Genomic DNA, 14,170 nt, shown 5'->3' with positions numbered 1-14,170 from the left:
GAGACCTCAATCGGGTTTGGGCAAGATTCTCTTGACTTCTGCCTCAGTTCTCTGCTATAAAGGACACGCTGACCTACCTCACAGGGGTGTTGTGAGGATTAATAAATGTTGGTACCATGCTTTGGAAATGTGAAGGTGCCGTGTAAATGCCTAGGGGCGATAGAGGGCCAAATGTACGATGGTTCTCTTCCACGTGGGTTATTGTGTTATCAAAATTGTCTCTTTTGGAGGGGAAAGAAGTGGAGTGATCTTATATACTGTTTAGAGATACTTTTACCTGACCACGGTCTGTGTTCCACATGTGTGCAGCACCGGGGAACGCGTGGAGGTCGAAGAGGGCATCGGATGCCCCGGAACTGGAGCCTCATTGTGGATACTGGGAAAAGAGCCCGGGGGTCCTAGTGAAGAGCAAGTCAGGGCGCTCCGACACATCTCTCCAACACAGACTTTATAAATAAATCTTGTCTTTTTCCAGACTGGGATCCTCTGTGTGGCCTTGCCTGTCCTGGCCCTGGCTCTGTAGATCAGGCTATCCTCGAAATCGCAGATCTATCTCCAAAGTGCTGGTCCACCGCCAGGTCCTGAGGTTTACTTGTTTGTTTTGAGACAAGGTTTCTTTGTGTAGCTTTGGCTGTCCTGGAACTAGCTCTATAGGCCTGGCTGGCCTGTGCCTTCCCCGAATGCTGAGATTAAGGGCATTAGCCACTACTGCCAGGCCCAAATTATATTTAAATGTGTGTGTGTAGTGTGTGAGGGCAGGGACTGCGAGGATGGTCCCAGGGCTCCTCCTGTGAGTCTTCCATCAAGTGGACTGTGGAGATCAAACTCGGGCTGCCAGCCATAATAACAGCAAGTGCGTTTAGCCCCGAAGACGACTTGGCAGGCCCAGGATTTACTGTCAAAGTACCTCCTGTGGGGCTGGGGTACCGTCTACCCAGCAGACCTTGGGTGGTGGGTGCATAACAAACGTAATGAGAGGACAGTGTACCAGGCTGTCTCACCAACACCTTGGAAAACAACATATGTAGGGGGCTGGAGAGATGGCTCAGCTGTTAAGAGTACTGGCTGCTCTTCCAGAGGTCCCGGGGTTCAATTCCCAGCAACCACACGGTGGCTCAAGGCATCTGTAGTGGGATCTGACGCTTCTGGCGTGCAGGCATACATGCAGATAGAGCACTCATAGATAAAATAAATACATCTTGGAGAAAGAAAAAAAAAGAGACATGTCTCTGGCCTTTTAGCATGGTAGTCTCAGGGTGCAGGGCAGGGAAAGGCAGTGCAGGACTGCCGCTGTGAATTTAAGGCCAGGCAAGAACACCGGGTGTGGTGGTGTACACCTTTAATGCCAGCGGCAGCAGGCTCCATCTCGGAATTTGAGGCCAGCCTAGTCTACATAGCAAGTTCCTCCAAGCCAGGCAAGGGCTACACAGATGCAGCCCCCACCCCCACCCCATCCCCCACTCCTCCCCTAAATGGTTAGGGGGCAGCAAGGTGGCTCACTGGGTACAGGTAACCGCTGCCAGGCAGACAACCTGAATCTGATTCCCCAGACCCCACGGAGTGGAAGGGAAAACCAACTTCCCAGGAGTCGGCCCGTGACCAGGACACTCGCTTGCTGTAGCCCCCACGCATGCCCCCTCCCCCCTTTTAGATTTAATGGATGAAACCCAGCAAAAAGAACCCACGGGGCACACTTAGGAAGGCCGCTCCGCTCCTGTGCAGCCCTGTAGAACAGGTCATTGACTGTAAACGCAGTCACTCTGGAGTCACTGCTGGGAGGAGTACACCGAATGTTTCCCTATCATCGCTGGAGTCCAATGAGGCGGCACTAGGGGGTTGCCAGAAGCATGAGGTGTTCCAAGCCCAGAAGGGGACTTCGCCTACCTGGTGGGAGGCACAGGACGTAAAGCCGAGCAGTCACAGCGTGTCTGGCAGCGGGTGTGAAGAAGGGCCGAGCTGGAACCACCTTTTAAGAAGCCGATTCCAGTGAGGCCTGAAGGCCGAGTGAAGCAGATCGAGCACGGTGCAGAAAACCGGGTTGAGAGAACCTAGGGGACTTGGGCTTCAAAAACCTGCTCGGGTCAGCTGGCAGACTCATCTACCGAGAGTGGGCGTGAGAGGCCGGAGAGACCGGCACACCTGCCGAGGACCAGAGCGGGGGTTCTCAGCACCCCACTCCAGCAGCTCATGACCGCCCGCCCGGCCGGTACCTCCTCCGGTTGCAGGCACCCGTCTGTTGGACTCTGGCTACCTGCACACAGCACACACATACACGTACCTGCGTTGTTGTGTGGCATTTTCCCGGGAGATTAAAACTTCTTAAGCCAGGAGGTACACAACTCAAAATCGCTTCAGGAAGTTCCTGAAACTGACCAGACCCCATTAGGCCCGCCCCCTGGCCCCCTTGCTCCCTCGTTCCCTCTTTTCCTCCCAGGAGTACACAACAAGGCTGCTGAGAGTTCCCCCCTTCTCCCCCCCACCCCCCGTGGGAGCTGGCTGCAAAGGAGTCTCTGGGAGCAGAGCAGCCGCCTGAAGAAAATAGAAACACGGGAGGCCGCCTGGACGAGGTGTGGATCAACCCAGACACTGGAGGGGACCGACACTCTCCAACCTGCCCCAGCTGCCTGCAGGCTGTGTTCTAGGTTCCCAGCTTTTGTGAGCTTTCCCGTGCGGTGGAAGGCTCCGGAGATGCAACTGTCTTTGAGTCGTTTGCGCTCCTGTCGGTGACCCCTCACCAGGTTGGACACTGAAGGAACCCACGCTTTTGTCTGCTGTGTGCTCCCCCTCTACAGTCAGTAGACGTGTGTGATGCAGCTCCCTGGGAAAAGGCTTGTTACAAAACAGCACATAACAAACAAACAAACAAACAAACACGAAAAAGGCTTTTGAACGGAAGGGAGCTGAGAATGAACTTCTCGGTTGTATGGTGGAGCATGTCTCCCACGTGCATCCTTTTCCTTTGAAACAGCAAGCAAAATTTAAAGAGGTGGTGAAGAGCTCTCTGTTGGGATTTATCCTCGACTGAGGGTATCTAAAACTGAGTACCGCAGACAGGAAGGGCTTTTTTCTCTCACCCAGAATGTGAGAGGAGCCTTTGGAGGGAGCTGTGTTCTCTGCACTGCTATGAAGCGGCCCACCTAACTGTGGCCTCGGGGCGGGGCATCAAGTCAAGTCGGCCGCCCTAGCTGCAGGCCTCAGCCTGATTTGCATGTGGAACAGTGCGGAGGAGGAAGACTTGGAGCAGGGGCTTTGATTTTTTATTTCCTGGCAGATGGGTCTCCCTGGCAGAAGCTGTGTTAGCTGGCGAAAACAGGTCGATACTCTAGACCCGAACGGTCGGTCACTCTGCAGACCCCACAAGATGACTCAAGCTGAGACAGTGCCAGGCTAGGCTGGGACTGAATATTGAAGCGAAGGAAGGGAGTAAGAATGGAAAAGAAGGACCTCGCTCCTTCAGTGTATACCAGCGGCCTGGGGTCAGTTAGAGGGGGTGAGAGGGCGAGCACAAGATGGCTCCGCGGTTGAAAGCTGCTTACAGTTGGTGACAGCCATGCCTAACGACCCTTTCAGGACTCCCCCAGGCAGGCCTCTGTGGGGAAAGGAGAAAATCGACTCCCCTCAGTCGCCCTGGCCTCCATCCCTCTCCCGCCGCCATAAACGTTAAGAATCAGGCCTGATAGTAGGTCCGGCCAATTCTCTTGCCTTTTTTGCGATTTAGGATTACAGGCGCGAGCGAGCCACTGTAGTCAAGTATACTGATGGAGGTTGTAGCGAGCTTATATGCGAAAGGAAAGTAGTTGGCTGGGCCGAGGGTGCAGCTGGACCGGTAGACAGACTTGGTTGCCTGGCACGCACAAAGCCCCGACGAGTGTGTGATCCCCAGTAGTGCACGATGGCACACAGCCAGGATCAGACGTTCAGGGTCCTCCAGGGAGACCGGTGGAGCGGCGGAGGCACGCGGGGCGGGGCGTATGCAGATGAGGCGGCGCGCAATGGCTGCCGGTCCCGCGTGGTTCGGGGGGACGCGTGTTGCTCCCGCATGGCGAAAAACACCGCGTGACGGAGTGTGATGTGCGTGGGGACGAAGAGACAAGGACGGGTCTCTGGAGGTCGCGCGCGGCGAGGCGGTGTCGCGAGTGCGGTGACCGTGCGTTCAAAGTGCGTTGAGCGCGAGGGAGAGCGCGCGCGGGGCGGCTGCAACTCATACTTACCTGGCAGGGGAGATACCATGATCACGAAGGTGGTTTTCCCAGGGCGAGGCTTATCCATTGCACTCCGGATGTGCTGACCCCTGCGATTTCCCCAAATGCGGGAAACTCGACTGCATAATTTGTGGTAGTGGGGGACTGCGTTCGCGCTCTCCCCTGGTTCTCTCTGGTCTGAAAGAAAAGAATCTCTGCCGACTGGATGGCGAGTAGGCGGTCCACAGGCATGTGGGCTTTTCGTTTCCCTTGCGGAAGTTCGGTGTTTTCTGGTGGTATTTGCAGCTTGAAGGGCTCATGGGGTTTTTTTTCCGCTTTTTTTTTTTTTTTGGCCTTTCGAGACAGGGTTTCTCTGTGGCTTTGGAGCTTGTGCTGTCTAGCTCTTGTAGACCACGATGGTCTCCAACTCACAGACATCCGCCTGTCTCTGCCTCCCGAGTGCTGGGATTAAATTAGCTTTGTGCGACCAACGCCTGACATCTTGCATTAAAGAGTAATGTTAACAGTGCACGCTAAGGACTAAAGTTGCAGGGGCAGATTAGACCAGAAGTAAGAGAAACTTGTTTTACTCTTAAACAAGACCGCGAAGAACTTTTGTCTAACAATCACTAAATATGCTTCCACAGGGCTCCTGCTCCCTGCTCCCTGCTCCTGATTACGTCCTGGAGTGCCTTTCTTATGAAACTTAAAATCCAGCACCTCCAGTCGGATGACTGCCACCCAGCCTTGCAATTCCTGCATCGGAAGACCTCTCCTCTGAATGGCCTCTTCACACACGTGGCATACACAAACACATAAATATCTAAACCAGCATGAGGGGCTGGTTCCGTCGGTAGAACCGATGCATAAGGCTTCACAACTTCTCAGCCAGGAGTGGTCGCTAGGAGTGAGTTCTAGGCCAGCCTGTGTTACGGAGTGACTCAAATTCCCTCCCAAAACCAGGAAAAGAGAGTAAGTACTCTCCGTTTCTGTGTTGGTGCCAGTGGCAGTTGCTCCTTCAAAGATGCAGTGGAGCGTGGCGACTCCGGGGGACTGGCTGAGCACCATTAAACCCATCCACACTCACTCCGGCCCTTTATGGCCAGGACACCTTTATTCTTGGGGCGCTCAGGCCTATGGGTCGTAGATCTCTTTGGTTCAAACTTCTAGTGTCCGTTTTTTGTAAAATCAAACCAGTTCTAGGGTCTGGAAGTCTATGTGCCAGCATGGTCATCTCTGTGAGGGTCCTCTTCTAGGTGCGAGTCACTACTTGGTATCCTCACCTGGCAGAAGGCACAGCTTTATCACTGCGTCAACCCACAGTTGCAGCGTTGCGTTTTTTGGCTCCAGACCATGCCTGTATCCTGGAAGAGAAAACAGATTTGAGGATATGTATGGAGATCCTTATCACAATTGTGTGTCACTCAGGTTCTAAGGGATATGGGGAGGGGGAGGGCATGATGCCCTCCCTCTTCTGTCCTCCACTGGGCACTGTGCACATGGAATACACCGAAATACACACAGGCCAAACACTTGTAAAAGTAAAATCACTCTCTCCCCACCCCTCATCCTTTTCTTTGTTTTTCCAGACAAGGTTTCTCATGTATTGCCCTGGCTGTCCTGAAAGTTGCTCTGTACAACCGGCTGGCCTCAAACTCACAGAACTCCATCTGCCTCTGCTTTCCCGAGTGCTGAAACTACAGGCTGCGCCATCACCTGCTGGGTGGGAGTGGTTTCTCTGGAGGAGTGTATATAACATGCTTTGACGTCAGCCGCCAGCGCCAGCTGGCAAACAATGACATGGAGATTTCTTATGAAAGCTTGGCATTAGCTGAGGCTTGTCCCACTAGCTCTTGCCTGGAGTCACCCAAGGTTCATCTGCACTTTTGGAGCATCCGTCTTTAGCCCACAGGCCTAGAATATCTGACAGATTTTTCTGTGAAGCAGGAAGTTTTTGAAAGACTGACTTGCCTAATCTTGGCAAAGTTCAACAGTCTTTTTCCTTTGTGTCCTGCTTGTCCTGTCAATGTAGAGTAAAAGTGCCAGCAAAAGAAACCAACCAGTTCCTGAGCAGGAAATCTAGCAGGCTGGCCCTGAACCCAGAGCCAGTCAGTGAAAGAACCACCCTAGCCCTGAATCTAGAAACTAACAAACATACCCTGACTCTGAAACCAGAGCCAAAGAAACACACTTTGGCCCCTGACCAACTGAACTAACCAATGCCTGAGCAGGAAAAACAACCAATCCCTGAGCAGAAAAATCTTCTCCCTGGGAAATATCTATCCCTAAGAAACGCTATATAGGTCTCCTCTGCCTGCTCAGTTGTGGGCTGTGTTTTTCCACCCTGACAGAGTCAGCCACCTTCCTGGACTCCTCCTTCCCAAAGAAATCTCTTTCTCAAAAGAGTCTTGGGTGAAGAACTTCATTCCCCAGTGCAGAATAGAAGAACCTTTCTGAGACATCCCTTAGGGGGACTGAGCAGCAAAAACCTTGCTGAGAGATTCCCTTGGGGGGCAGGGGGTGGGGGGCGGGGTTGAGCAAGGCTGAGCAGAAAAAAGTAACTTTTCTGCCAGAGCTGGAGGAGATAGCTATATTTCTGCAGGGGTTTCCCCTTTAGCAGAGTGAATCAGAAGAAGCAACACCTTGGGTCAGAGAGAAGCAGCAGCAGCAGAACTCTGCCAGGAGGCCCCCTTAAGGGGGAGGGGGCCTCAAGCAAAGCCCAGCTGTAATAGCTCTCTCTAGGAGAGGAGCAGGGTTGCTATAACCTGCAGGGAGACCATGCCCCACTGCTCCCCAGCTTCAGCTATCTCTCAACTTCCGGACAAGTTAGGATACCTCTCCCTCCAGGGCTGAGCTGTCCTATTGTGGCTCCAGCCACCAAGCTGCCCTAGGTATAGCCCGGCTTCCTGATAAGTCAGGTTATCTGTGCAGCCCGAGAGTGCTGTAAGACTCACACTCGCAGTCAACAGTCAAGACAAGAGCAGTTTCTTGCCCAATGGCTAGTTTTGCCAAATTGAAAGCAAACTCCAGGGGCTGGAGAGATGGCTCAGCGGTTAAGAGCACTGACTGTTCTTCCAGAGGTCCTGAGTTCAATTCCCAGCAACCACATGGTGGCTCACAACCACCTTGAATGAGATCTGCATGCAGGCAGAATACTGTATACATAATAAATAAATAAATAAATAAATCTTTAAAAAAATGGAGTTTCCTTGATGCCCATCATCTTCTCTGAGGCAAATGGTGCTGCCGGGAGCAGACATGTCTCATTGTCACGAAAAGCCCTATGTTAACAAAACATTTTAAATGCCATATTCTATAGGTCTTTGAAGTGTTTGAAGACCATCTATCTACCTAAAATATATCTTTGGTGGTGGTGGTGGTGGTGGTGGTGGTGGTGGTGGTGGTGGTGGTACACGTCTTTAATCCCAGCACTTGGAAGGCAGAGGGCAGGCAGATCTATGGGAGTTCCAGGACAGGCTCCAAAGCTACAGAGAAAACCTGTTCCGAAAAATAAATAAATAAATAAATAAATATCTCTAACCTCGAAAACAGAATACCTAAGATGACTAAAAGTTTGATTGTTATAGGTAACTAACTACTAGCCTTCATTTCTTTATTATCGTGACTAGTTTGTAGTAGTAACTTTCAAGGACAGGAAATTTACATTATATGGTCAAATGAGCTTCGTAGAACCAACACCTTAAACAAGAGTAGAAATTTATGTACAGCATGTTCTAACAAAAATAACCTTCAATCAGTATCGATATACAAAAATACAAGCATAGGAACGTATATACGGTTACAACAAAAATAACCTTAAATTTGTATCAGGATACAAAAATCCATACCAATGTAATATGTAAGACTAGTAGTTGCTGTTTCAGTTTAAAAGTGGAATTCAGCAATCTACCCTTTGGTCGTATCATTTCTATATCACCGCTTTTTCTTTTCAGAACAAGATCCCTGAATCTCATCTCCTTTGTTCAGTTTTTTCCCCTGACCATTACTGATAACAACTTGCAACCAACCTTACCCTAGATGATGACAAGTATCCGCAACCCACCGAATGACCAAAACCCACCCACCCCCACATCTTGGGAATGTGGGCATCATGTTCTCTAGATTGCTGCCTGTTGTCCTGGGGGTTGGGGGTGGGCGCTGCCACCTCCAGGGGAGGGAACCTGAGAAAATGGAGATAATGGTGAAGACCTGGGAGAGCTAGCCATATCCTTTGTTGCCAGTCTCTGTGTAATGGGAAAGTCCCAGCGGGAGTAGCACACGCTCGAGAGGCTGGACCATCTCAGCTAGCCGCCTTGAAATTGTCCTGAGCAGTCTGTAGTCTAAAGATGATCTGTTGGGCGGTGTTTGTCAGCTTAGCGGCTGGCCTTACCACAGTCCAGGTGGAATCGTTGTTGTGGGGCCCCCTCATCCTTTTGGAGACTTCAAAGGTCGCTGTTAGGAATGGTCATTGTTTACTGCAGAAAACTTAAAACATTTTAAAGGTCATAGGCAGCAGATCTCGGAGAGGTTGAAGGACCACCATTTGTTAAGTACATCTGGGGTACACAAATTTAATTCCTAGTTACCTGATAGAGCCTCAAGCCTGAAATCATGTACAGGAAGGTAGATGAAGCCTTTTTCAAGAACTAGTTAGTACTCCATATGACCATTAATATCATAACAGAAAATGTAAATATATGTATATATGCATATATATCTTATAAATGTTGAGATAAGACTTATACCTTAACCTCCAAGCCCTCTTTCTAGCCTCAGGGTACTTTCAAAAGGTGAGTTCGGCTCTAATGTCAACTATTCTGGCATGTTGAAGTTTCAAGACTTTTGTGAAAAACCACAGTCCAGTTCTCCTGACATGCTGGCTTCAAGTTTGAAGCATAGGCACACTGTTTTTGTTTTTCAAGTGTGGCTTCCTGTGCCTCGGTTGAGAGGCACCACCAGGGCCTCACAGCATCCGGGACTGGGGGAAACACAGTGAAGGTGGAAAGGCCGGAGTCAGGTTTTTTGATTTAGCATTTTTATTTGTTTAAGTCGTTGGTGCTGAGTGAGGCTCGATCTCGCATGCTAGGCATGCCCTCTCTCACCAACCTATATAATAAAGTCCCTGCCCAAGCCGTAGTTTTGTTTGTTGTTGTTCTGAGACAGGGTCTCACTGTAGCTCTGGCTGGCCTAGAACTCACAGAGCTCACCACACACCCAGCCCTCCAGCATTAGTGTTTCATTTCTGTTTGTTTGAGAGAGGGTCTCGCTCTGTAGCTCTGGCTGTCGCGGAACTCACTATGCAGCCCCTCGCAGCCGTGACGAGAGTTAGGGTCATCAGAGAGGAGGGAACCTCAGTGGAGAACCTGCCTCCAAAAGATCAGGCTGGAGGCTGGAAAACCTGAAGGGCGTTTTCCTGATCAGCGGTGAGTGAGGGAAGGCCCAGCCCACTATGGGCGGTGCCACCCCTGGGCGGCTGGTCCTGGGTCCTTGGAGAAAGCCTGGCACGCACAGAGCTCCGAGTGCGTGATCCCCAGCAGTAGACGATGGCACACAGCTAGGATCAGACGTTTAGGGTCATCCTAGGCTACATAGAACGCTCCGGGCGGGTCGCGCGACCGAGGCACGCGGGGCGGGGGGCGGGGCGGGGCATATGCAGATGAGGCGGCGCGCAATGGCTGCCGGTCCCGCAGGGCTCGGAAGGCCCGGTCGCGCGTGGTGCTACACCGAGAAACGGAGCGAGATGTCGGTGGTGAGGGGCGAGGAGCGGGGTCTGGAGGTCGCGCGCGGCGAGGCGGTGTCGCGAGTGCGGTGACCGTGCGTTCAAAGTGCGTTGAGCGCGAGGGAGAGCGCGCGCGGGGCGGCTGCAACTCATACTTACCTGGCAGGGGAGATACCATGATCACGAAGGTGGTTTTCCCAGGGCGAGGCTTATCCATTGCACTCCGGATGTGCTGACCCCTGCGATTTCCCCAAATGCGGGAAACTCGACTGCATAATTTGTGGTAGTGGGGGACTGCGTTCGCGCTCTCCCCTGGTCTTCTCGGTTGAAAATAAGACTCAGTTGTAGCTTCTTCCGGTCAGCAGCCAGATGCAAGGTGTCTCTTATGCCTAGCACTTGCTACGGCGGTAACACTCAACTCAGTTTGATGGTAAGGTAACTTGTGATGAGGTGGTTGAAAAGACTGCTACGGGGTGGGGTGGACCCCGAGAAGGAAATCATGGGGTTTTGGGTGAGCGAGACTTAAATCAGGGTGTTATTAACGACCCTTTCCTGCCTGTTTAAGTCCTAAGTTTAGACAAGTTAGTCTTGAAAGAAAAACAAAACATCTTGGGCCACAAATTGCAGCTAATTACTACACAGTTGACTGACAGGTTACAGAGTCTTGTCCCGTTCCCCCGGGCTGGGAATCTTTACAACCGGCAACTAGCAAAAAATGGATAGTCACCTCTTCTATGAGAGCAACCAGGCTCCAGTCGTGGTATTCCTGATTTAAGGAGTTAATTTTTGATCCAGTTTAATCCCAGCAGCACTCACGCGGTGCAGCATCGCCGAGTTCACGCCTGAAAGGGGGGGGTGGGGGTGGAGAAAGTAAGATCTGGCTTTTGCAAGGCTTTTTTTCCTTTTCATTTATCTTCTCTCCTCTTCCTTTTTCTTCCTCTCTCTTCTCTGTATAGCACTGGCTACACACTCAGGACCAGGTTGGTCCAGAAAGATTTGCCGGCCTCTGCAGACATCCTGAGAGCCACCCACCGCACACCACTAGGGATTGTCTGTCGTCTTGTCAGTGGCAAACGGCTCCTCTGACATCTACTGTCGTGAGATGGCTCCTAATATCCAACCGAATGTTAGTACGATAAAGCACAGAGTGCCCTGCACGTTCTTTCTTTCAGACCAAGAAAAACCAGGGGAGAGCGCGAACGCAGTCCCCCACTACCACAAATTATGCAGTCGAGTTTCCCGCATTTGGGGAAATCGCAGGGGTCAGCACATCCGGAGTGCAATGGATAAGCCTCGCCCTGGGAAAACCACCTTCGTGATCATGGTATCTCCCCTGCCAGGTAAGTATGAGTTGCAGCCGCCCCGCGCGCGCTCTCCCTCGCGCTCAACGCACTTTAAACGCACGGTCACCGCACTCGCGACACCGCCTCGCCGCGCGCGACCTCCAGAGACCCGTCCTTGTCTCTTCGTCCCCACGCACATCACACTCCGTCACGCGGTGTTTTTCACCATGCGGGAGCTGGACGCGTCCCTCCGAGCCCCGCGGGACCGGCAGCCATTGCGCGCCGCCTCATCTGCATACGCCCCGCCCTCGGCCTGATGTCACAGGCCCGCTCTGAGCTAGGACGCACTCCGACCGGCCCTGGCCCTGAGCCTGAAGGGGCGCTCTGCGCATGGCCAGCCCTCCCCTCCCCTCCCCTCCCCTCTTTGTTTTAATTCAGTTGCTGCTCGGTGTGGTGGCTGCAGACCTTTAACCTCCGCATTCCAGAGGCAGAGCCAGGGAGCAGGAGGCATGGCAGAGGGAGGCAGAGAGAGGAGCTCTTAGAAATCGAGGCCCTACTTGTCTATGTCTCGAGGTCTAGGCCAACCAAGACCACATAATGAGATCCTGTTTACAAAGGAAAAAGAAGACAAATCCAGTTGCTTATCTCCTATCAACCACAGTCCTGAGTTTGAGGCTGAGGGCTTACAACCTGAGAGGAGCTGCGACCCTCCCGGCTCAGCAGGACAAGAACACCTGCGCGACAAGAGACCCAACGTTTGGCCTTGGGACTCTGGAGAAAACACATCCACTTAAGAATAAAGTAGAGGGGCTGGAGAGATGGCCCAGTGGTTAAGAGCACTGGCTGTTCTTCCAGAGGACCTGGGTTCAATGTCCAGCACCCACATGGCAGCTCACAACTGTCTTTAGCGGCCAGTTCCAGGGGATCTGATACCTTCACACCAATGCACATAAAATAAAGTTAAATAAATTAATTTTTTTTTAAAAAAAGAATAAAGTAGAAAAGGCCAGTGAGTAGATACTGATTTACTTAGTGATTTACTTCAATCAAGGCTTGTACGGCCCATTTGCCAAGCATGACTCCACTTGCTCTCTGAAACAGAGTGACCTGGAGAAATAGCTGTTAAGGTCTTTGCCCTTAGCAACCTGCTGACCTTGGGTATGCTTTTGTTAACTCTTGCTTCCTTGCCTGCCCCACCTGTGGTGGTAGAGTATAAAATAAATACAAACCGGACCTGCCCAGCATTGAAGCTTCCTTTTAGTGGCTGTCCATGTTGTGCCCAGATTTCGGAACCCCAAAAGAACCCGCCAACAAGGGAATGCAAGGACAAAGTTTTCTTTATTGACTCGAGGATAGGGGCTGCAGCAAGGACCCCAATTGTTTGGGAACAAATGGAGTGCCCACTTTCGACTGAGGGGTGTTTTTATAAGGAAAACTGTAGGTCTGGAAGCCTCAAGATCACAAAACTTCTGTGGTTACCCAGGACAGGACAAAGATTGTATGCTTCAGGCAAGGTGCAATTAAGCAGGATGCTGCAGAGGAAATGAGTTTGCTATTTGTCTCCTGGGCTGGGGACTTCTACAATTGATATCTGATCCTCTTTGGACCAGAGGAATGTGGACACCATTCTAGGGTGTGGTATCTGGTCTAAGGGCTTGAGTCCTGTGGACCTTTGTTTAACCTTGTCTGCTGAGCTGCCTTTTGGGAACTCCGAGTTTTCTTTTTGGGCTTTGGAGTCTGGGCATTAGACTTTAACTAATTTCCCCTTTTCATCCTGGATTCTGGTGACATCTCTCTTCCACTCTCACTGGTGTTGGGGTGCTTATTCTAGAAAGTTCCCCGCAACACGCTGATGAAGCTTTCCTTTCCCAACGTCCTTTTCTCTGATGCACAGTCTCCACTCCCCAGGAGAGACCACTGTCCTTCAGTTGTTCTGATCAAAGGACAATTCTGGTGTCAGGTTGGGGTGGGGGGATCAGTTGTGGTGGACGAATTAATCCCAGCAGCACTCACGAGGCAGAATCAGGATGATCTGTGTGAATTCAAGTCCAGTCTGGTCTACACAGTGGGTTCCAGGACAGCCAGACCTACATAGACAGTTCCTGCCTCAAAAATAAAGGGAAGAGACAAAGAAGGGGCAAGGTGTACGATTTTGCGCCTGTAGAGCTCCTTCTCTCATTTCCGTGTTGCCTTGATCAATTTTGATCTAACAGAAGCCAAATGGACTGTTGGCAATCCTACTGATCAAGAATAAGACCACAATCCTAGCCCACTTACTGCTTCTGTTCCGAGAAAGGGTCTGGGGCTTTTCTGTTCGCTGTTCCAAGGAAGACCACTAGATGTTCCGGCTGATAAGAAGAATGTTCCAGTCCCAGCAAATAGCTGATGTTCCTTCTGTTATTCCCCCCAATTCTATTGTTGCAGGGCTATTTAAGCCCATTCTAAGCCCCAATAAATCGAGACCTTGACATTGCACAGACGGACTCTTGTCCTTTCTCTCGCCGCTTGGTCTCCTTTCTTTCTCTTGCCCATGACTCTTTCAGGCAGCCCCCCTTCGGAACCCTGAATGACTGATCTGCGGGACAGGTCAAGTGGTGCCTGAACAGGGACCCGAAGTATGGTCAGCTGTCAGACGGCGAAAAGACAGCCCGGGACAAAGAGGATCCTGTAGACAGCTAAACTGGAGCTCTCTCCAGGTGGAGGTAAGGTACCAATCATTGCCGTCCAAATGCCATGGGTACTTTCATTAGTAAGGGGTTAAAATTCATAACAGAGTTCAAAATAGCATTCAGGGAGAAAGGAATAAGAGTTAAAAAAGAAAGATAAAAAGGAGTAAAAATTAAAAAGGAGAAGATAAAAAGAAATGAGTTAAAAAGAAAGATTTAGTCCATTTTTTCTGTTTTATTAATAAAGCTTGTCTATGTTTGATTTTAATGGGACCAGACATAGCTCCCCAGACCTGGGAAAAGGTTGGGAGAGATTTAGGT

General features: G+C 51.1%; 3 non-coding genes across 3 annotated transcripts; 2 read left to right on the top strand and 1 right to left on the bottom strand.

Annotated features, from left to right (window-relative positions):
- Window positions 1–4,203: 4,203 nt before the first annotated feature.
- LOC113837918 lies at window positions 4,204–4,367 on the top strand. Its single transcript, XR_003488558.1, has one exon. It is a non-coding gene; the product is annotated as a U1 spliceosomal RNA (small nuclear RNA).
- Window positions 4,368–10,051: 5,684 nt separating this feature from the next.
- LOC113831801 lies at window positions 10,052–10,215 on the top strand. Its single transcript, XR_003488557.1, has one exon. It is a non-coding gene; the product is annotated as a U1 spliceosomal RNA (small nuclear RNA).
- An 869-nt stretch (window positions 10,216–11,084) lies between these two features.
- Window positions 11,085–11,248, bottom strand: LOC113837917. The gene has a single exon (XR_003488556.1). It is a non-coding gene; the product is annotated as a U1 spliceosomal RNA (small nuclear RNA).
- Between the last annotated feature and the right edge of the window lie 2,922 nt (window positions 11,249–14,170).

The sequence above is a fragment of the Cricetulus griseus genome, unplaced genomic scaffold, assembly GCF_003668045.3.
Source record: "Cricetulus griseus strain 17A/GY unplaced genomic scaffold, alternate assembly CriGri-PICRH-1.0 unplaced_scaffold_370, whole genome shotgun sequence".
NCBI classification, from domain to species: Eukaryota; Metazoa; Chordata; class Mammalia; order Rodentia; family Cricetidae; genus Cricetulus; species Cricetulus griseus.
Note: the sequence above shows the minus strand (reverse complement) of the source record. Positions and strands in the feature narration are given on the sequence as shown.